General features: G+C 40.9%; 1 long non-coding RNA gene across 1 annotated transcript in view; it reads right to left on the bottom strand.

Moving 5' to 3' along the window:
- The window catches only part of LOC147830189 (uncharacterized), a 44,967-nt gene extending 23,911 nt beyond the window's left edge, over positions 1 to 21,056 (bottom strand). Inside the window, exon 1 of the long non-coding RNA XR_015440620.1 lies at positions 20,430 to 21,056. This is a non-coding gene — a long non-coding RNA (uncharacterized LOC147830189). The remainder of the gene's footprint in view (positions 1 to 20,429) is intronic.
- Between the last annotated feature and the right edge of the window lie 2,509 nt (positions 21,057 to 23,565).

The raw sequence follows: 23,565 nt of genomic DNA, 5'->3' as shown, positions 1-23,565 counted from the left end.
TATCCTTAGCCCCTTTTTTGAAACAGCGTCTCACTAAGTGTCTTTAAGCTCCCCAGGCGGGGCTCATACTGGAAATCCTCCTGCGTCAGGCTTCCAGACTGCTGGGATTACAGGCATGCACCACCACTCCCAGGAGTGATCTGTTTTATTTATCACAAGCAACCTTCTATTTTGCTAGTTACATATCTTTATATTTGTGTTCTAAGAGCCAAAAAATATAATTTCACATAGCCCTTGTAAGCAACTAAAATGAATCAAATAGAGAGCTTATTTTAAGGAAGGAAGAAAAAGAAAGAGGAAATGAGAAAAGAAGAATCTATAACTCCTACCCAATCAAGAAAGATGTAAACTATTAATAGAATGTCACTTTTTGCTAAGTCCCTGGAATCCAACTAAATATAAATTCATTTAAGAACCTGTATTCAGCAACTCATTAATCCAACATCTCCATAACATGAAGTACAAGCAGATTTAAGCTTATGAATAATGAACATTAGTGATCATTATCAGGGCTTTACAAACTAGCTTTGTAGATTATTGTTTTAAGGAAAAAGAGAAGTCATCTCACACCTTTTCTTCTGTATAATGAATAGAAGCTATTTTTTTTTCACAAACACTGCATGGATTATGGGATAGATACTATATCATCTAAATCAAAAAATTAATAAAAAGAAATAATAGCATAAGAGATTTTTTATAATGCCAAAATAACCATTTCCTACAAAAAGACATTTAACTTCCCTCATTTAGCAAGCCTACCATTCCTGAATATGACATCACTTTAGGGTATTGAAGAGGGAGAGACAGTTTAAGTGGAAAACACACTGTGCCCCATGAGGTTCAGTTTAAGCGAGCGGCCAAAGCCCAGACCCAGGAGGAGCCGGTGACACAGGTAGGAAAGACCCAAGGATTGCTGTGGACTCTGCCTTTGGAGCACCAGCACCAAAGGGAAGCGGGTGAAGGGGCAGCTCCCGTGACGTGCCCCAGGCCACCGCCCGGAATTTTTGGAAATCTATAGCCCTGTGCTGGTGAGTAACACAGAACAATTTCACCAGGACAAAGTGACTCATTGGGGTTTGGAAAATACCTGCATTTTTCAGAACTTAAGAGTAGCAAAAAGCTATAGATACACTCTCCCGTCCCCTGTCTCCACGGTGGGCCAGGATTTCAGGACTGAACGCATATTTTCATGGAGACTTCAGCAATTTTCATCTAGTTTGAGTCACCAGTCGTAAACAACAATGAGGCTTTTGACAGTCTAACATATATTAAGTTCCCGTTCAAAGTAAGCACAGACTAGTTAAAAATAACAAGGAAGAAAAACGTATCCAAACCAAGTATAATTAATCTTACACTGAAAAGAAAGTACCACACACTGGCAGAAAAACTTTTCACACTGGCAGAAAAACTTTTAAATTCACTAAATAATTAGTGTCAGAAAGAAAATGAAAGTCAGAATTCTTAGCAATGAAATCACAGCAATTCTTTCATCTGAATTTTGAATTGAAAATCAAGTATATAATTTCCTTAAAATGGTTCAGAAATCTTACTTGCAAAAGCAGTTGTTAAATCTGCTCCAAACCAGCTGAAGGGAAACGTAGTCTGACAACTTTGAAGAACTCTCATCTAAACCCTTGACACATACACAGAACATAAAAAAAGAAAAAAAAAAAAAAAACTTTCCACAAACTTTGACGCCATGTGATTCCAACTTTAGTCCCTATAGCAACTTCTCCTTTTCCCTTGTTTGTTCATATTCAAAACTTTCATGCTAATGGAGGCAGGTTTACTTATTATAAGCAGGTAGTTTGCATTTAGTTCTTCTCTATGTGAGGCTGGGTGGAAAATTAAGATCTTTTCATGAAAAATTAAACATCTTTTAATGACTCTCTTAATTATTATGAAGACTAGAATCTGTCATCTTAGAGAGAGGGTAAGATTATTTTAAACTGCTCCTTAATACCTTTGCCATGAGTTTCACCTAACTTGTAAAGGATATCATGGCTCAGTGATATAAACAACAAACAAAAGCCCAAGAGAGGAAAAGTGGGAAAGAAACTCTGGTTTCTGGTAACACAGCAGTACCTTCCACAGGGATTGCTAGAAGTCCACCAGAAAACAAAACAACAATACCCCTCAAAAAATTAAAGATTATTTTATAAAGCACTCTTTTATAATATTTGACATTCGCACTACCTTTAGTTACTTAGCTACTACTTAAAAAGCAAATTCCACACACGTATTTACATGATTTTAAATAGGCTGGGTCAAAGGAAGTGGGCAAGATAAATCGGGGTTTTTTTAGAGGTTAGTATTCATGGATTTTTGAAAAATCAAAACAAGCCCCCATACTCAAGTATTACAATGTCTCTGAGTTCAATATTTCTTGAATTAGTTTTAACCATGCTGTCCCTGAATCAATTCAGAAATCTCTTTCTCTCGTATTCAAAAAAGACCAATATTGTTGTTATGTACTTAGTGAATAACTCAGAAAAAAATCTTTCAAATTATTTTTTTTGTCGTGTCAAAACTTTAGTGTCTGACAATAAATTTAACTGTGTAAGTAAGGATTATTACCCACGATCCAAATTGATCAAAACTGTCCAAGGAGTTTCATGAGACAAGAAGTTAAAGGTGACTTTTCCCTTTGCCTTTGTTTTGAAGCATAGGATATTTCTTTTTAAATTCAGTCTCATTCTTCAATGTTAATGATGGAACTAAATGGCAAATATTTATTGACATCTGTAGTGAGATTTATTTATGATTTATTTTTAAAAAGAACCTGAGACTGCTGTCTCAGAACAATTACCAAAATTATGTCAAATGTGTCTTTCTAATATAGTTCTTAGAAACTCTGATTTAAATACAACAACCATAATATGCAAACTGGAAGGTAATGAAATCCTAAACCAAACATTTAACCTAGGATCACCTTGGACTCCATGCTATTCAAGATAGCAATCAATGTGAAATATGTAATTCCTGAGAAAATGGTAATAGAAAAAATATATCGCCAATTCAAGTGTTGGGTGGGGCATTTTCATTTAGAAGCAAGATTTGTTTGCCAAAAATACAATGACATATAATTCTCCTCTATTCAATCATAATTTCAATATTGTCCTGTTGATAAAGTCTGGAAAATGACAACACCACGTTATTATTAACATCTAGAACAAGTGCTCATGGTTAGCTTTAGCATCATTTTGGTACTAACTGTGAGTAGTATTAATAACTGTAACCAAATATATTTGAAAAACAAATGCTCATTATCTTGTTGCTATAGAAATAAAGAAAACAAAAGTGGGACCTCTTTCAGAACATCTGGGTTAAGTTTTTTCTCAAAAATGCCTTAATTTGCTTCAAATGACAATCAGAAAGAATAGAAAAGTAACTGAATATCTATGGAACTCTAAAGTTCAATTTGTATAGAACTTCTTGGCAAGATTAAAATCAGTTCATAGAATATTATAAATTTTGAAACGTGGCTTGAAATTTCAAGGTGTACTTGAAATATTCTTTGAAATATCTATCACATTAGAGTTTTTCAGTGGATTACTTAAGTGTTATATTAGAATCAAGAAACAATACTTTGCATTGTGCTTCACTTTGGAAGTTTACTTGAAATCCAGTGCATCAGTAAACCAGAAAAGGGGGTTGGAGTGGCGAACTAGTAGTCAAATTAGCCAGAGCAATGCTTTAGCAGTTTCAAAGATTTGCATGAAACTTTGCATTGGTTTACATGCACAAAGTTTTCCTTTCAGTCACATAGTTAGGAATGAGAATTCCATCATAAGTAAGAAAATAAACTTAAATCCGATGGAGTGGTACCTTGGTACTTGTCGTAATTGGTTCCAAGAAGTTATGCAAGTACCAAAAACAATGAGCACGAAATAAATTGTTTTGGATTGATAGGGTGGCTAATCATGAGGCACCCTGCACTGATGACTTCTGATGAGTTCATTGATGTCCAGTACCAAACAAATAATGAGTACCAGGACATAATTTTCACATCAAAATGCACTGAGTATGAAATTCCCCAAGTTTCAAAACAATCAAATACAAGGTATAGCTGTAGTCAAAAGGGGCCTTCATCGTGGTTTTTTTTCAAAGTGCAAGAACAGTGACTACTTTGACAGAGACATTTTGAAATGGTCCAACTTTTAAGGAAATATGGAAATTAAAATAATGACACCTAAATAAATTTAAATGAGTTAAATTTGAACAGTGTTTCAGATCTTCTAATATACTGCAGATTTTTTTTAACATTCAAATGAACTTGGTAAAATTGTCACTAGACCATATAGCTAAAAAACAAACAAACAAACAAATCTATTTTATGTTCTCTCCAAATTTAAAATGCTTAAAGTGTGCCCAACCTGTGGAATCAATGATCACATCAATGAGTGAACATTGCCTTATGATTATGTCTGAATGAAACACCGACTATTTGGTTTCCCTACCTGAATGCTCCCGTTATCAAATTCAGAAACACTCTGAGAACAGCACTCTTAGCAAAATTTAAATAGTATGTAGAGGCTGGGGCTCAGCTGTAGAGCACATCCTTAGCACACAGGATTCCTTAGGTTCAATCTCCAGCACCAAAAGAAAAAAGGAAAAAAGAAATTTAAAGATTGCATAAATACCAAAAGTCAATAAATTCTATCCAATGGCAACAAAGAAAATATTATGTGCATTTCTTCAACAAAAGCTGCTGGTGAGGTTTACTAGTCTCGTAAGATCTGAGCTAAATTTCTACAAGATAGATCTATGAGATTTCTAAATTATTAATCTAGATGGAGTGAAAGACAATGTAGGAAGTGGTCTAGTGCTGACTGCAGTTTGGATAGTGTTGTTAGACCTCATTGGTTGCAGAATGTAGCATTTAAAACTCTATGGTCCAGTGGTACACTGCAGTTTTTGGTGATTTTTCACATTAATATGCCACTCACCCCAGTTCTATGAACTGCTGTGGTTGATAACATCATCAGGTAGCCAGAATAAATCTCTCAGAAGCTTTAACCCCTCTTTTTATTCAATCGTGTATTTGCCATACAATCCCACAAACTTAATCCATGAAGTGAATTTCCCTTACGCTATGCTTCCCCGTCTCTCAACTGCTTTGATTCAAGCCTCATATTCTCTCACCAAAACTTTGCCAGAACCTCATAATGGACCTGCCAATCTCCTTCTCCTGGAGCTAATGATGATATGGATGTGTCACTCAGCTGGAGAATAAATCTACACTTTTTAATCTCTTGGTAAATCTATTCCATTATCTAGATCCAGCTTACCCTTAGGCTTTTCTTGAAGGACATATCACCTGCTCATCACACTGCAGCTCACTGATCCCAAACTCTTTATCCCTGTGCTTTGGTTTGGATGTGGTTTGTCCCCTAAAAGTCTATGTATTGGAGGCTTGGTTCCCAGGATGGCAGTATTGGGAGAAAGTGCAGACCTTTGGAAGGGAAGAACTGGTGGGAGGTCCTTAGGTAAATTGGAAATGTACCCTCAAAAGGGAGTCAGGTTTTTTCTCTGGTTCTTTCTCACAAGATTATTATAAAAGCCTGAGTCTGGCCCCACCCAGTTTCTCTCGCTCCCTGGATGGAGATGGGCTCCTTTCGTTCCCCACTTCCTCCTCTACACACGTCTGCTGGTGCCATCCAACACAGTAAGACACAGCCAGAACCGAGACGATGCAGGTGCCGTGTCCTTGCACTACAAAACTGTGAGCTAAAGGAACTAATTTTCCTCATAAGTAGCTTGCTTTGGGTGTTTCATTATAGGTACAAACAAATGACTGGTACACCTTGCCTCTAGTGTATGCTATGCGAGGGCCTCACAAAGCAGAAAATACACTTAATTTGTATGCAAGCCATTTGTTTCTGCTTGAAACTAATAAAGCAAATAAGGTGAAATTTATATAACACACAAAAGGTTATATAATGCAGATTTTTTTCTAAATAGTTCATAAAATTTAGACTGGAGGAAGAGAGACAGAGCTTCTAATTTTTAGGAACGTTTCTGTTATTTTGGTCCATAAAGCCCACCCTTTTTCTCTGCAGTGCTGGGCATCCAACCCAGGGCCTGATGCATGCCTATCAAGTGCCCTACCACTGAGCTACATCCCCAGCCTTGAGGCCACTTTGTTATCTGTCCTACACAGATATTTTCAGAGAAAAGAACAAGGTAAAAATAGAATTAAATTGTACCAAAATGCAGTTGGACAGAAGGAAGAATGTTCAAGAATCAACATTGAATAGTAAATCCTTCAACATTCCATAGTAAAATCAATTGCCAATTGCCTACCCTGAACAAGGCCTTGGGTTTAATCCCTAGCACCACAACAGAAAAGAAAAACATAGATAAAAAGGAAAGGAAAGGAAATCAGTAACGATTAGAAGTATAACATGTAAAAACTCATAAATTGCATTAATAAGCCAGAAATGCATTCTGCCCAATTATCAAGTCCATTATGTAAAATCACCAACAAACTTTAGAATGAAGATGTCTAGGTGGATTTGAAAGATCTCACTAAAAACTATTTTCCTCAGCAGTTTTCTCTTTAATTGAATATTCTTAGGAAACTGACAAAATTTAAGTAATTTTACACCAGTTACCAAATTGTCTTTTGTCACTTTCATTTGATAAAGAAGTTAGGAGGCCGGGGATTTATCTCAGTGGTTCTGGCGCCTGCCTCGCAAGCTCAATCTCCCAAGTTCGATCCTCAGTACCAAAAAAAAGTTGAGGCAAAGAAGTTAGGCACCTAAAATATTAATCAACTAACTAAATTTAGATATATGTTCAAAGCAATTTTTTATAATTTTCCCAGCTTATTATCAAATTATAATTGAGCTAATATGATCAGTTCACATTTGCTCATATTATCCCATATTATCAACATCAGATAATTTCCAAAAGGAATTAAGCTCTAGTGACAACTCTGAAGTTTGCATTCCTTTGGGTTCTTCTTTAAATTTAGGTTAATTTCCAATCAAAATTTAGCAGAAGTTCATTATAATTTGAAAATGAAAACTATCTTACTTTTCATTTGACCAACCTTGCCACTGCTTCCTCCAACAGATAGACTTGCTTCATCAAGTCTACAGTGCCACAGGCTTTCCGTGGAGATGGACTAGGTCAAGCTCTCAGTCATTCTATCAACTGCCTTCAGAAATTTTTAAATGTTTTATTTTGAGAAGAGGAATGTTAAACTTGCCATGCAGAGTACAGAAATTATTAGATGTTTGATTGTACCTATTTTAGCTTGTAAAGTTATAGACTGATAAATTATGTATACCATGGCCATTCTATAATATTCTATTTTTTAAAAAGGTTTGGGCTGGGGGTATAGCTCAGAGGTAAGGGGATGCCTAGCGTGCGTACATCCTGGGTTCAATCCTCAACATTGCAGAACAAGGAAACAAAAGGAGTCTTCTTCATTCTTTAAATTGTAGCACACTTTAAAAGTTAAACAAAAGACATTCTCAAACTGTCCTTGCATTGTTCTTTAATGTAATAATGTATGCTCTGCTCAACTTAAACTCTGCAGATTTTTCTGTACCCTTCTTTTTAAAGTAGTTTATTTTACCCTACTTTGAAAGTGGTTATTTTCCTTGATGATAGAAATGGAAAAAGAAAGCAAGGTTTTTGTTTCTCCTGAAACAGCTGAACACTTAGTCATTTGCCTAAGAAGCCACTTCACTGCAGAACAAAGGAAAACTTTGGCCTGGACAGATGGCTTCATTTACTTAGGTAAAGTTCCGGTCCGGAAAGCTTGCCCAACTTGTAAATCCACATTGTCCAATGAGGTGGATGGCAATGACACATATTCTTGCTGTGTAAACAGAGGCCATTGGGTGAGTGTCTGCAAGGGGAGAAGGTGCACTGACACGCCCACTTCCTCTCGTCCTCCTACCAAGCCTGTGTGGTCTCCTGAATGGGGAGGACCGACCGCCAGCCATTGTGCTAGGCAGAAGGACTCATGTAACCAAAGCTATCACCTCCTGTATTCATGAAAAACCTCGAAACTCCGCCTCTCCAAGACCCTTTAGTTTATGTCCTCCTGACCCCAGTTTCCTTTCTAACAGCTTGGCATTGTTTTTCAAGGAGGGCTACCTGCTGCTGCTGGGGGTGGGGAGCAACGGTGAGTAAGAAAGGGCTTTCCAAAGAGCTGACTCCAGTACCACATCCAGGAACTGGAACGAAAGATCAATTATGCACACCTGGTGTTGCCCACGTGCCCAGAGACCAACAGGTTCCCCTAGGTGTTTGCAACGCACTTCTCACCATGTTGCCTCAACTCCCGTGCATCCTCACTCCAGAGAGTAGCAAACTAAACTGAACGGACATGAGCAAACATTTTTTTTCCCTTTTCTCATAGCCATGTCTTTAATTATATGTATTTGACATGTATTAACTGTGGTTAATTATTTAAGTAGCAAGTGTTTCTATTTCTAAATATGCCCTTGTAAAAGGAGAAAATTACAACAAATCTAGTTTTGCTGTGCTTCATTGGCTTTGCTTTTATTTCTAGAGTCAGGGAGCACCCCGGACCAAAAATGGTTCAGAATGCCCCACTTCACCATGTAGGTGGGTTGTATTTACAGTCAGAAAAAAGAAAGCGGCAGATGAGGTGTAGAGACAACCCAATGGTTACAGCTCCCATCTGTTTCATTTGAAAGCGATTTGAACACTTGGGTGCTCCTGATTGGCTGAGACTCTGCTACTCACTAGGAGAGAAGGTTGCAGTCTTCTTATACATGAAATTAGGTTGCAATTCACTATTTACTAAGAAATTTTTAGGCCAGCCTTAACATGTTTACAGAGGCAGGTTTAGTTTTAAAAATGATAAAAATCATGGTACTTTGGGGGGTCAGGGAATAAACTTTGTTTTTTGATTCTTTTAAGCTCACAGCAAAACTGAGTGGAAGATACAGAGATTTCCCATACATTTCCTGCTCCCATGCATGGACATCCTCCTTCATTGTCCACATCCCTCACTAGAGTGAGACATTTGTTAAACCCTGCATGTATTGACCCACCATCTATAGTTTATATTCGGGTTTACTTTATGTGCGGTACATTCTATGAGTTTGGACAAATGTAGAATGAGATGTATCTACCGTAATAGTAATGTGTTTTGGCTGTTCATCCCTCCTCCCTTTTAGATCCTGGGAACTATAAATCTTTTCCTATCTCCATAATTTTGCATTTTCCAGAATATCATATAATTGAAATCTTAAAGTCTTGGAGGATGATCAATCCTCCAATTGCCTAGAAAGGGGGACTGCAAGAGCTAAAGAAAGAAAGTCAGTAGAGACTTGCATAATTTCAAAGTACATGGAGGGCTAAGAGCCCAGTGCCTCAGAGTGGGCAAAGACTAAGCTAGCACTCCCAAGCTAGCCACTACTTATTGGGTACGCACAATAGCTGGAGGGAGTATTAGGTGAGGACTCAGAGGAGGGCAGTAATCTTGTGTTGATGAGGGCAGTAAGGACAGCATTCTTACCATAGTAGGTGGGACAAGATAGCAGGCTAATAAAGAATGTGTCCTTCCCCCAGGTGAAAGCTTTCTCTGTTTTTATTACTACTCAATTCTCAAAAAACCAGGATGTCTTCAGTTGATGTACTCTTGCCCTTGAGTGTCACAGTATCATGGGACCATTGAGGTCTCAACTTGTGACTGGACGCAAAGTAAAGTTATGTTTCTGCAGGCCATAGCTGGCTTGCAGGCAAGGTGACATTGGGCCTTAGAAAGCTATAGTCACACTTTAATTATAAAATGTTTTTCCCCCAAAATTATGTAGAATGGCTCCTGACATTAAAGTAAGATATTTTTTCAAATTGGCTACTTTCACTTAGCAATGTGTGAATTTTCCTCCATATTTTTCCATGCTTTGATATTTTCTTTCCAGGGCTAAATAATATTCCATTGTCTGCATGTACCATTGTATTTATCCATTCTCCAAATAAAGAACATCCTGCTTGGTTCCAAGTATTGGCAATTATAGACATCCATGCACAGCCTTTCTTGTGGACCTAAATTTTCAACTTTTTAGGTAAATACCAAGGAGCACAATTGCTGGAGCATACAGTAAGAGTATGTTTACTCTTGCGAGAAACTGACAAACTGTCTTTCCAAAGTGACTGTACCATTTTGCGCTCCCACTAGGCATGAATAAGAGTTTCTGCTACTCCACATCCTCACCAGCATGTAGTGCCCTCTTAGCTAAGTAGCAGTATATCACTGACAGTTTGATTGGCACTTCCTTGATGACATCGTATGGAGTCACCTGTACAGGTACTTGGCTTACACTGCACCCACTCATCCCATGGATTAGCTATCTTGACCTTTATTGCCTAGAGGAGGAAGAACACTGGAGAAGGCATGTGCCTGCTCCAGGTCACACATTTGGCTAGTAGTAGAGCCTGAGCAACCCAGAAAAATCTTGGGAAATCTGGTTTGCATCATATTTCTTCATCAAACCTCCTGTGCACAGTAACATCCATGATCCCAACTTGATTTCTCACCTAATGTATTAGTAAACTCTAGCAGCTTTGCCTTAGAAATGTCTATAAAATTCAACTCCTTTTTACCGTCTTTACTGCCACCTGCTGATTCCAGCCATCGTGGTTGGTCTCTCACTGGTTAGAGCAGAAGATTCCTAGCTGTCCCTTGCTTTATTCTCTGTAGGTCATCCTGTACACACCTGCCATAGGATCTATTAAAACAAAGACCAAGCCTACATTCTGTTCAAGACCCTTCGGGGGCCCCCTGTTGCTTCCAGGATGCAGCCCCAGGTCTTTACCATGGGCTGGAGGGCTCCACCCATTTGTTCCTTTGTTACTCTTGTTCCAGCCTCCTCTGACTTCTCCTCTCCTTCCTTCAGGTCTGATCAGTCCCTCCAGGCTGCTCCTGGAGCTTGTCACCAGGTTCCATTTCAGGGACTCTACAGAGCCTGCCCTCCCAACCTAGACTGCTCCTCTAGGCATCCTGGGGGCCCACTCCCTTCTTCTGCTTAGCTTCGCCTGGCAAAAAAGAGCACACTCAAGATGCAGCTTTATCTTTCTATCTTTATCATCTTTTGCCCATAAGACATCTGCATGTTTGATGTCTGCTTTTTCAATGGAGCAAAGGCTCCACAACAGTACCCACTGTATCTGCTTCATTCACTTTCCTAATTCCAGTGCCTAGAAAGTGATTGACACAGGATAGACTTCCAATTCAAACTGACTGATTGAATGAGTAAATCCATACTTCTGACCACAGGGCAACCCCAAGGGCTCACTAGCTACTGTAGGCCAGTGACATCGATGGTGGAGCCCACAGTGTGTCACCACAATGCTGGCCTCATCCAGGCGCCCATGATTCTCAGCTTCTGTGGGACCTATTAAGTGGCCTATGGCCAAATAAATTTGGGAAGCTCTGGCTTAAATGCAGTTAAGTAGATGTATTGACTGCAGAATTTCTCAGCAATTTTAATTAAAGTATTTTTTGGCTCATTTTGAACAAATTTTGATTTTTTTATTCATTTGATTTCAATCAATAAAGATTAGGTTCCATTCCATTAGTAATAATCATTCTACAAAAAGAGCTGCCTAAGGCTTCTCAGAAAAGACCACTGACGTGGAGAACCATGGTGTGGGTTGCTGTGTGTCATGAGGCTTCTCCTCAACCTTTGTGCACCAGGTGACACCCCACCGAGAGACTGCCCCGATCTGCTCTCCATTTGGGTCTCAGTGCCTACCCTCAGGACCCCAGCTCCTCTGGGTCAGGCTTCCCTAATACTGCACCGTTTAGATTCCCATACCAGCAGAATCCCCTTCTCTCATCTCTGAGTCTCAGGCACCTGAGAAGAGCTGCACCTATCCAATTGGTATTCCTAACTAATACCTGGTCAAAATCCTTCCCTTTCTAGGTCATTTCATTATTTTTCTCAGCATGTTTCAATGTCTAACAGAAAGGACTCCACCGTGTAACTTTTTAAGCTCAACAGTAGGATGGGAAGGGAACCTTGGTTGGAGGCAAAAAGGATTCAGTAGTTCCTCAGTATCCATAGGCCATTGGTTCCATAACCCCCACAGATATCAAAATCTGAAGATGCTCAAGTTCCTTATATGAAGCAGTGTAGCATTTGCATACAAACTATAAACCTCCTCCTGTACGCTTTAAATCATCTCTAGATTACTTATATCTAATACAATGTAAACACTATGTAAATAATTGTTATAGTATATTGTTTAAGGAATCATGACCAAAACAAAGGATGCACATGTTCAGTACAGACACACATTCCTTTTCATGTTTTCCATCTGAGACTGGTTGATCTTCAGATGCAGAACCCAAGGATATGGAGGGCCAGCCACATTCCACCTTGCTCCCAAGTGGTTACTATTTGAGTCCCTAATCTCCTGCCAGCCGCTGCACAAAGCTTTTGCTCTTTACAGTCTAATTCCCACAAGAATCCTCTGTAAATATTATTTTATCTATTTTTCAAAGAAGGATACTAAAAAACAGAGAAAACTTGTTGGAGGTCACACAGTCAGTTTGGAATTCTGAACCCACTACCATCTCACTCAAAACTTGCTCTCTATCCTAAAGATATCCAGGTCCTACTGAGGGAGATTCCACCAGTAGGAGAGCTTACTATGTGCCAGGTCCTGCACAATACACTCTAGCCATTCTCTTGGCCAGTGTGATTCTTCCAAATAGTGAATAGTGATAGCTGGAGAGTAAAGATAGCACCTTCCCTAATATAATTTCCTATTTCACATATGAGGAGAAACTGAGACAACAGACAGCTAGAGGAATTTGACACCAGGCACATGATGATATTTTCATGGCCTCACAAGGTATGGCCTCTGGAAAGATGAACTGCATGTTTGATGAGCTAACAATGATGGATGGGTAGCTAGATAAATGGATATATGTAAGACTACTTCTGCATTCTGCTCTCAGAAATATGAAGAATGATTTATTTGGTGATAAGCTGAAATTAAAAACCAATGGAACATTTAGTGAAAGCAATAGAGATTCTTCATAAATAAGCTTCATAATAAGCTTCTTAATGAATGTTCATATAATTATCCTCATTCCTTTTTCTTACACACTTTGTATCTGTTCTCCTCCCATCCTTGGTATATGAGAATTTTTCTCACCATTCCTGTTCCCTGCTGTGTTGCACTATGGTATTTCAGCTATTAGGGAATTTTGTTAAAGTACATCAAATCACATCTTAGAAAATGTGCAAAAATAAAAACTATTGAAAGGAATATGTGGAGGAATTGTGTGTTCATATGATCAAATTGCTACAAATAGAAGCCTAGAATTAATATTATATTTGCCAGGAGGCCCTTTGATTGAAGCCTGGGGTTTCAATACCTTTGAGCTTTGTTTGTAAGTGACAATTGGGATTCCAGGTGGCCAGGATGCACAGCAGAAGCGAGAGGGATATATATCAGGGTGTGAAGGATACCTATGTCAGGGTGTAAATACAATCCTACCATTCTCCTCCTCCTGGTTTCTGGATGATGGTTTGCTGCTGTGGAGCATATCTTTTTTCTAAGTAGAATTCTGTTTTAAAAAATAGACTGCCAAAGAAAATTCAATGCTAGTGTCAAGAACAATTAAATCAACCTCTTCTCTTATGATGAGGCACACCTCTCACAGCTGCTACACATTTTGAACATCCTCTGCCACTCAGAATCCACATCTTCAATCTGGACTCAAACACCCCTGAAAGCCCAGGCGGACCAATCTCCTGACTGCAGAGATGCTGTGGATATTTGCCCTATTCCACTCACAGCCAGCACATGTGGTAAGCCGAGGCATCACTGGACTCAAGTGTCTCATGTGCACCATCAAACATCACCCGCACATTTAAACTTTACCGTCTACCTCAGCAAAGTAATGGAGAATCTTTTTTAAATGACGCACATGTGACAAAGCCCCCACACCTCCCCTCATAATAAAACAAAATTTGTTATGTAAGAGCACCTAATAAAAGTACAAAATGAAGTTGCTACATAAAGTTATTTATCTGGTAAGAAAATAACCAATTTCTTTTGTTTTTCTTTTCCTTTTTTTTTTTTCTTTGGTACCGGGGATTGAACTCAGGACCTTGTGCTTGCGAGGCAGGCGCCAGAACCACTAAGCTAAATCCCCAGCCCGAAAATAACCAGTTTCTAAAGTAACAGGTCAGAGCAAAGGCAGCTTAGGTAAAGCCAGTGCTCAGTGTCCCATGCCCAGTGCAGATGCACCCCTCCTAAACACAGCCTCCTCCCCTGTACAACTCACTGGGGAATGCCTGGTTACCCTCCAACCAATACCAGTCCCCACACCACCTGCTGGAGCAACTACCCTTGCAAAGCCCTGCCATTCCCACCAGAAGTTCCATCCTCAGGAACAAGGGAGCTGGAAGCTAGAGGCTGGGGATTTAGCTCAATCAATGGCAGAGCGCTTGCATAGCATTCATCATGCTGGGCTCAATGCCCAGCACTGCAGTAATAATAATAGTAATAGTAATAGTAATAATAGAGCTGGAAGTTGCTTAGCATAAGACCTGGCCTGTAGTGAGTCCTCAATAAATGACATTCAATATCAAGCTCTCTCTAATCAATTTCCGGTTGTCAAGGATATAATATTAATAACAGTATGAAACCCAAATTTGACTTTTCTGCTAAATCTAGTTGTAATTATGAACTTAAAATATATAAAACTGCCAGGTGCAATGGTCACACCTGTAATCCTAGTATTCTGGAAGGCTAAGGTAGGAGGAATGGAACTTTGAGTCCCTGCTGGGCAAATTGTGAGATACTGTTTAAATTTTTTTAAAAAAACAGGGCTGGGTGTGTAGCTCAGGGGCAGACTGCCCTTGGAGTCATCCCCAATGCTGAGAAATATACATGTGATATGTGTGTGTGCATGTGTGTGTGTGCATGTGTGTATCTGAGCCATTACCACAAATGCCCTATGCACAAAGGCTCCTGCTTGTGGGAAGTGAAAGTGTGATCTGAACATGTGTGTCATGGGTCACTGTGGCAGCCCAAGCGCCTGAAAACCTTTCTGGCACATCCTGAGTGTGCGGTAACTACTTGTTAAATGAATGTCCTCTTGAACACACTACATGCAAAACATCCAGGACTTGTTACTTCAAAGATTACCAAGTACAGTGGCCTGAAATTGATTCTGATATTGGCAGGACTACAGCACATGGTACATGAACTTATTAAAAGTGGACAATTTTCCACAGGACTTAACAAAATGATACAAACCAAGAATTTTCAAGTCACATATATTCTCAAACCATTGAATAATTTGCCAAATATTATGTAACAAAACAGGTCCAACTCCAGAATGGATTGTTTTGCTTGGGAGACTATTCCTCCATTGTCCAGTAACCGCCAATGAACGTTTCATATATAACAAACACAGAACCCACATGAAATAGAGTGTCAATTGAGGTGTGCAATATTTAAAAATTCCCTGTGAATCCCCTCAGTAGCCATTTCTCTTTCTCTCTGTCAAAGATTTGTTCTAACAACTTCCCACCCAGTCCATGTGACTCCAGGAAGACAAATCTAACCCCAGACTCAGGGTGGACCCTGATGAGTCTACTGTAGTTTTTTAAGTCCACTTAACTTGCTACAATGGCTGCTGGTTATGGTGTAATTAGAGCCCATGAGGCCTAAGGGCTTCTAGGAAGATCATACTAGCTCTTCTGCACAGGGACAGGGACAACTCTCTCCTGGATGCACTTGGAAAGCATGGAGCTTAGCGAGCAGCCTACAAAGATCCTGGAACTCACAGGCAGAGCCATGTGGGGATGGCAGAGTGGACAGTAAAGAAGAGCCAGGCCTCTGTCACAGCACTGAGCTGCTGGATGAATGAATGGCTTCTAGAGTCCTCCTCTGCCTTTGGATTTCAAATTTTGTGAGCCAGTGAGGAGCATTAATGTTTAAGCCATTGTGAATTTAGTTCTGTGTTACTTCCAACAAAAGCACCATAAAATACTAGACAGAATTTTTAAATTCCATAATTTGACTCTTGCAGGGACTATTAATTGAACAATTACAATTTAGAGATTATTGTACTGCCCTGGGGGAGAATAAACACTAAAGAAATATAACAATTTAAGAGCTTTTAAATATTCCCAGAAATGGATTACTTTGTTTATAACCAAATGTAACTCTGTTTGGTGAAATAAAAATTGAAGTAGTTGAAATTCTACTTGACAAAGCAGGTAGAAATTAAAATTTAAGATTACCATGTATACAAATATAAAAATAGAAATGGGAGATGTAGGTGAGTTTTGGCATGTCACCATGTTCCTCTGAAACTCCAGCTGGGTATGCTGATGACACTGCTTACTGGGTAGACCAACAGTCCTGGTGCCCATGTCCTGGGCTCATCACTGACTGACTGATCTGGAGTTTGCCTCACCTGAGAAGTAAGGCCAAAGACACCTGTGCCCTGTCCTGGATGGACTGAACTGAGGATCAAGAGTGTCTGTAAGCCGAGTGTGGTGGCACACATCTATAATCCCAGCACTCGGGAGGCAGAGGCAGGAGGATGGCCATGAGTTCAAGGCCAGCCTGGGCTACATAGTGAGTTCAAGGCCAGCCTGAACTACAAAGGGAGACATGAGACCCTGGCAGGGTGGGGGTGGGAGGAAAGAGGGGAAAGAGAAAGAGAGAAAGAGAGAGAGAAAGAGAGAGAGAGAGAAGGAAGGAAGGAAGGAAGGAAGGAAGGAAGGAAGGAAGGAAGGAAGGAAGGAAGGAAGGAAAGAGTGTGTCATGTGTGTCTGCAGATCTATCTGTAATTGAAAGGGTCTCGGAAATATCAAGCCTCGCCACAGAGGATTCTCAGCCATGCTTCCCAGGTCCAAAAGTCTGCCCTGTTTCGTGTTAAGACTTTATTCCTTCCTGGTAGCAAAGATTTGAAGTCCAGAGAATCTCAAAAGCTAAATCCTCTCAAGACAAAGCCTGTGGTCACTCTCTCTGAAAACAGTAGCCCATGAGTCTCTGGCAGCAACAAAGCTAAGGGCTGCTTGGAGTTTTGTTCTTTTCTCTTTCTCCCTTGTCACTGTTAGGCAAGTCCTGATGCAAAATCAGCAAACCACGGGTTTGGGTTTGTGCACAGGACAAGGCACAAGGTGAAAGACTATAGCTTTGAGGAAATTATATGTTTTAGTTGTGATTTCTGCAAGTACCAGTCCCGTTGGTACACAGTAAGTCACAAAGCAGAGCAAACAGAATAGAGGCCAAGGGATTTCCTCAAGAACCTGACAGGAATAAATGACCCAAATGTAAAGTTTCTGATTTGGAAAAAATGTCAAATAATGTTTTATGTTTAAAACACTTCATCTGGGCCGAGGACTTAGCTCAGTGGCTCCGCCGCCTGCCTCGCAAGTGCAAGGACCCGAGTTCGATCCCCAGTAGCAAAAAAAAACCAACAAAACCCTGAAACACTTCATCTGGGGGTCTTCACAGGGCGCAGTGACCCCTTGGCCCATGGGGAAGAGGTGCTCTGCTGCGTTCAGATCCAGCCTCCTCTGAGAGCCAGAGACAGCCCTAGGAATGGGCCCACTGTCAGGTGGTCCCTTTGATCACACAGGGTCATCTCAATCTGTTTGTCTGCATTCTGATGCGGCAAGTGCAGAGCACAATTCTGTACAAAACTGGGCAGGGAAAGAGTGTACCTAGGCCGCTGAAAGATCACTTCTCTGATCGTGGACAATGCAATTGTCCCTGGGAAGACCAAAAGCAAACTTCACAATAGAAAAATGCTCCAAACAAAACCAAGATGCTCTTGGGGATGGCAGTGAGGAGGGAACTGATCTTACCTGGGTGGCACTGATCATCCCCGAAACCAAAATGCAGCATTTCTATTGTATGCTGTCTTCTTTTTTGCCTTATGTAAGTAGCATCATCCCCATTCTTCTGGAGATAACAACTAAACAAATAACCCTGGGAAAATAGGACTGGAACTTGACAGAAACACCCACCCCAGCAGGGATCAGGGGGCTGGCATTGCTGCAGCCCTTTAATTTGTATTCTTCTATTTGATCTTGTTCAGTCTTTACACCAACCCTGTGAGAAGAAATAAAAGCTTAGAAGGAATATCCTTTTATAGGATGGAAATTGTCTTGAGTCAGTAAAATTCAGTTCTTTAACTCTTTCTGGTTCTAAATTTGAAAATAGAATCCAATTTTTTTAAAGTACCCCTTAACCCATTTTAGGGATGAGAAAACCGAGGACCTGGACACTTAGAAGCCTGCCCTAGATTATGCAGCTGACACACATCACTGGTTCTAGAACCACATGACTCCAAGTTCTGGTCTTCGCACTCCCTGCCCTGTAACTTCCCATCGTAACACTAGAGAAATAGCCATGCACACGTATACACAGAAGAGTGCTTCCCATCAGGGTGGGAACGGCATGGCCAAGAGTTCTGCACCTTTGTTTTTTCTATGTCATTTGAATGATTTATAATTAGAATACATTCATTCATTACTTGAGTTTTAAAGGGGTAAAAAATATTTTTCCAGCTTTATTGAGGGACAATTGACAAAGAAAAATTGTATATATTCAAGGTGTACAATGCATACCTTTCACACCTTATGTACTGTGAGATGAGTTCACAGTCAAGTTCATGAACATATCCGTCACCTCACATAGTTACTACTGTGTGTGCACATGTGGGCACAGTGAGAACATTTAAACATCTACTCTCTTAGCAGATTTCAAGTGTACAATACAGTGTTACTAACTCTAGTCGTCATGCTTTCCATAAGATCACCAGAACTTTGAAAAAGGTTAAACATTTTAGTTTTTGAGAACTCTCAGATACCAGGGGTTTATGCTCATTTTATGATGTGCATGTTGCTCTCTTTTTCACATACTCCACATGTGTGACTTCATTTGATTCACAAAGTAGCTATAAAACTCCACACCCAAGATATAGAAAGCAGCAAAGAGAACAACTATCCAATTTAGTAATTGGGTAATCCAGCTCAAAGATTAGTAGTAGTCATTTATTTTGTGTACTCATTGGGGACCTAACCAAGTTCATGTCTCTCTTCTTCTGCTATACGTTCTGGACTACATAGTTGACTGCTGTAACTACTCATTCACACACATTTGTACTTCCTTCACATCGTTTTCTTTCCATCTATCCCCAGTGGAGGAAACTAGAAAGTCACGTACAATGGTACCATTAAAATATGTGGTCTCCAACACAACGAGACAAGCATCACTACTGGTCAGACATTTTTCTTATTCTTGATTTGTTCCTTTCCTCATCTAAATATTCCAGACTTTGACGACTTTCCTCAAGTTGTCAGTGTGACCCCCTACTTTCTTCACCCCTGAAGATGGACTGTCTCTGCAGTAATTTTGTCAACAAGATAAAAGGCTTTGGAGGAGTCACCCCGTACTTGTACCCCATGCCTTACCCATTGCCAAACCCACCCCAGTGCTCTTTGGCCCAGAGGATCCTCAGCCCTCCTCTGCCTGCTCACCTCCCTGGCCCCAGAACCACACCCAGCACCTTCCCTACTGATACCTTCTTTCTCCCAGCCCTTATCTTTCACTCATAGATACGCTTATTTATCTCCAGTCTTCATAAAGAATTTTCTTCTAGGTGCTGCCTAATTTATTCCTTCTCCTTCTTATCCAAAATTCCAAAGAGTCGTCTTTCACTCTCTCCTCCTTCCTACCTCAATTCCTGCCTTCTCACTGTCTTCCCCCAGCTCCACTGAGCCACGTGTTTGTTCAACGAACCTGTCAAAAAGCCAGAGAATATCTTCCAGCGCTAACCTTATTTCTTTTCTCTGCCACTCGGTCCATAGTCCTTTCTTGGAGGGCCTGCCTGCCTGCCTCAGTTCCTAGCACAGCCCATCTTCGATCTGACTCAGCCCTTGCGCTTCTGCTGCTCCTTCTAGGACAGCTGTCTGAGTTCCCTCCTCTGCGCATGTATCTTGACAATCTATTCCCTCTCCCCAGGTGCTATGGTCAGATTTCCAAATACATGTGCTGTTTTCAAATCTACACAGGGTCTCCAGATCCAAATATCAGACATAAGCTAATTACTGAATATCCCCATCTAGGTGACCGCTAATCCCACAGACCCAACTATTCTACCATGTCTAAAACTAATCTCATCTTGGACAACGCCGTGTTGGTACAGCCATCAGCATCGCATGCCCTAATCTAGAAACCCTGACTCGTTTCTCTCACTCCCTAATGTCAATCATTACGCTTTGCCAATTTTAATTCATAAATGTAGTGAATGCTACTTTTGATAGATACTCTCCCACACGCTCTCCCATCAAGCTGCGGATTCCTCCCGACCTGAGTGGAGGTCTTCCCTGGGACTCTGACCAACAGAACGCAGCAGGAGAAGGAGTGGGTTCTGGGCTCCACCTTACCCGGGCCTGGGGCTTGCACTTCAGCCAGTGGACGGCGGCTGGCAGGGATGTCCAGCCAAACATTATGGTGCCAGGCAAGGCCCAGCTACCCACGTGCAGCCAGGGCCTTAGCAGAGGAAACGTCACAGGTAGAAAGAAAAGGGCGCAGAGCAGAGAGAGCACCTGGGAGGAAACCGTCTTGCAGACGGTCTTCTGTCCCCAGCTTCCCTGGACGCGCCCTTTTCCAATGGTCATCCCCACTGAGTTTTTCTAGAAGAGGTAGAGGAGCGTTCAGTCCAGGGGAGGTAAACAGCCCGGCGTTTTCACCTGAGACGGCTTCACTAACACAAAGCCGGGGGGCCCTGCGCTTGCACTCCTGCCGCGATCGCCTCTGCCCGCCGAGCCTGCGCCGTCTTGAGGGAGCGCGGCCTGGCTGCAGCTGACCTGCGCGCACCGCCTGCCTCCCCTGCCCCGGCCGCGGCCAGAAAGCGGACTTGCGCTCGGGGCTGGGAAGAGTCTCTGCGCTGCGCGCTGGAACCTGCAAAACCGTCTCCACCAGCCCTGGGAGGCGAAGGAGAAGTTCCAGGTCTCCACTTGGGCGGCTTGAGCAAGACCAGGCCTCGCGCCTCGAGCCCTCAGCTTCCTTAGTCTGCTAGAGAGGCCGCTCCAGGAAGGCCAAGCTCCTTCCTCCGTGAGATGCTGCCACCTGCTGCCCGCGACGGTGTTTCCGGGCCACGGTATCTTGCTCACCGTGCGCAGGAGGAACCTATAGTGTGGCCTAGGTGCCCACTTTGGAAGCCCCTTCCTTTCCCTCTTTTCCGGGGTGCAGCCCAAGAACATGCTTTTCAACAAACTTCTCAGGCAAGGTTGATAAAGGTACTTGATGACCCACCCTGTGAGATACACAGTTCAAATGAAGTGTCAGTCGTGTCCCCTGCTTTTTAGGGGTTTGCAGTCAGATGGAATATAGATAGACAGACAGACAGACAGAGAGATATATAGATATGTAGATATATATATATATATACCAGGGCAATCTAGTGGGCACTAAAAACCAAGAGAGACATATGAATGTCAACGAAGAAAGTGAAGAAACTGAGCCGCATGTGGATATTGTAGAATTTATCTTGCGCATAAAAAAGGTAAGATTCGAGTAGTTCAGTGTTTCTCAAATTGTGATTGCCTTTCAGCAACATATGCAATTCCTGGGCATTTGTTAGAAAGGCACATTCCTGGGCCCCACCCAGGACTCCCGGGGTGCCAGCCCAGCTGCGTTTTGACAAGGCCTCATTGTTGTGATGCTCCTGGGGAGAGGCCTAGGCTAGGAAAACGTCCACGGACCAGACTACCCGTGATACTTTCAGAGGACACTGGGTGCATTATTAGAAGTACAATGCGTTCTGCCGCCTCAGCCCATGACCTATGTGTGCTGGTCACCTGCAGTGCACCAGCCCTTTCCTCTGCTGCGACTGCCAGAGCTGCTGTCTAGATCACACCACGCTCTGTGCTGGTGGAAAATGAGTCTGAGCGGAGCAGGTCTTCTGCTCGGTTGCATATTAAGCATAGCCATCTGAATTAATCATGGCGGATATATAAAGACCACCATAAGACAGTGTTATGTTTTACAGTGTTTGTTTAGTTTACATTTAGCATTCCATCTGTACCAATTAAATCATAAATTTGCTCAGATACTGAAAATAAGTGTGTTCTTTGAAAGTGGTAATAAGCCAACAGGTTTCAAAGCAGTAATGCTTAATAAACTATATGCACACCCAATATGTTCCACATACAGAATGATAGATCATGATTAAAGAAGAGTCACAGTTAGTAATAAAATATATGAAAATGCGTTCACTGAATTGCAGGATAGAGGTACATTAATCACTAAAAGCTTTATTTCAAAAGCCATTTGCACTGTTTGAACTACTAATAAGAAATAATTGGAGGCAAGAATGTGGCTGACAACTTCTCTTATTACAAACATATGGGATAATGTCATGCTCTATAATTAATCTGTTCTCAAGAACAGAAAGAAGAAAGTACTCTGCCCCTCTGAAAGGCCTGTTTAATTTTGTGAGCTAGAGGCATAGAGCTCTTCTTCTAACACCTCATTTTACTACTTGTACCATAGAGTAAGCTACTAGATGAAGTCTGTCCTTGGTCACCTTGTGGTAACGTCAAATCTGTTTCACTGCTCGGGTCAGATACTACAGGGGGAAAGAAGATGGTGCTGTAATGTGGCAGTAAATGCAGGCAAAGTAAAATTTGTAGCCAAGGATCCACAATCCCCTTCATGATTTTACTTTACCTGTCTATTAAATAAACTGGAATTTGGATAAAATACCCAACAGAGAGTTACGGGGAGAAGCTACTCATGATCCATCCAGCGGAGTTAGAAAGAACAAGATCTGTGTCACTCTGATAACTACAGCTGTGTTACCTTCTTCCACTACATTTGTTGCTTTCAAATTAAAACCACTCAAATTTATTTTATATCTAATATTTCCGAAATTATAAACAGTGGTTGATTGCTTTTATGTTAAAGTTCTATAATTTGACACAAATTAAGGGAAAAACCTTTTACAATCTTTGCCTGACGGTAAGAAAGTGTCCAGAGGGTAGGTTTTTGACTGAATAAGTATTAGCAGGGGCTAAGCATGTAGTTCAATGGTACAGCAGTTATCTAGCATGTGTGAGGCCCTGGGTTCCATCATCATCCCTGGAAAAATAAATAAACAATTTTTTTAAAAAATTGACAGCTACACGTGTACTCTTTAAAAATCAGATATTAAGCATTCATCTGGCTCTATAATTGTTTAAAAAAAACCTCTTAAAGCCATTTTCCAAACATCAAGAATGCACCTAAAAAGAATGCTCATGTATTCATTTATTCATCTGAATAATTCTGTAATTAGAATTATGAGTGTGTAACTTTCCCAAATAAACTAACAGTGTAAAGTAGGTGGTAGTCATAGGTTCGATCTAGATTGCTTTGATTACCAGTAGTTGCTTCATATGCCTTGTATGTCCTTTCAATTTATTCCATAATGGCATAAATAAATGTCTCTACATCACTGGGGAAAGAGAGCAGCTATTAGAGTGTATCAATTTTATGTCTTAACTATGCTCATGACTTTCTCTGTGAATGTAGTAATTC

Source organism: Heterocephalus glaber, unplaced genomic scaffold, assembly GCF_053883595.1.
Source record: "Heterocephalus glaber isolate CG9 unplaced genomic scaffold, H.glaber_assembly_v1.0 deba00000281, whole genome shotgun sequence".
Classification (NCBI taxonomy): Eukaryota; Metazoa; Chordata; class Mammalia; order Rodentia; family Bathyergidae; genus Heterocephalus; species Heterocephalus glaber.
Note: the sequence above shows the minus strand (reverse complement) of the source record. Positions and strands in the feature narration are given on the sequence as shown.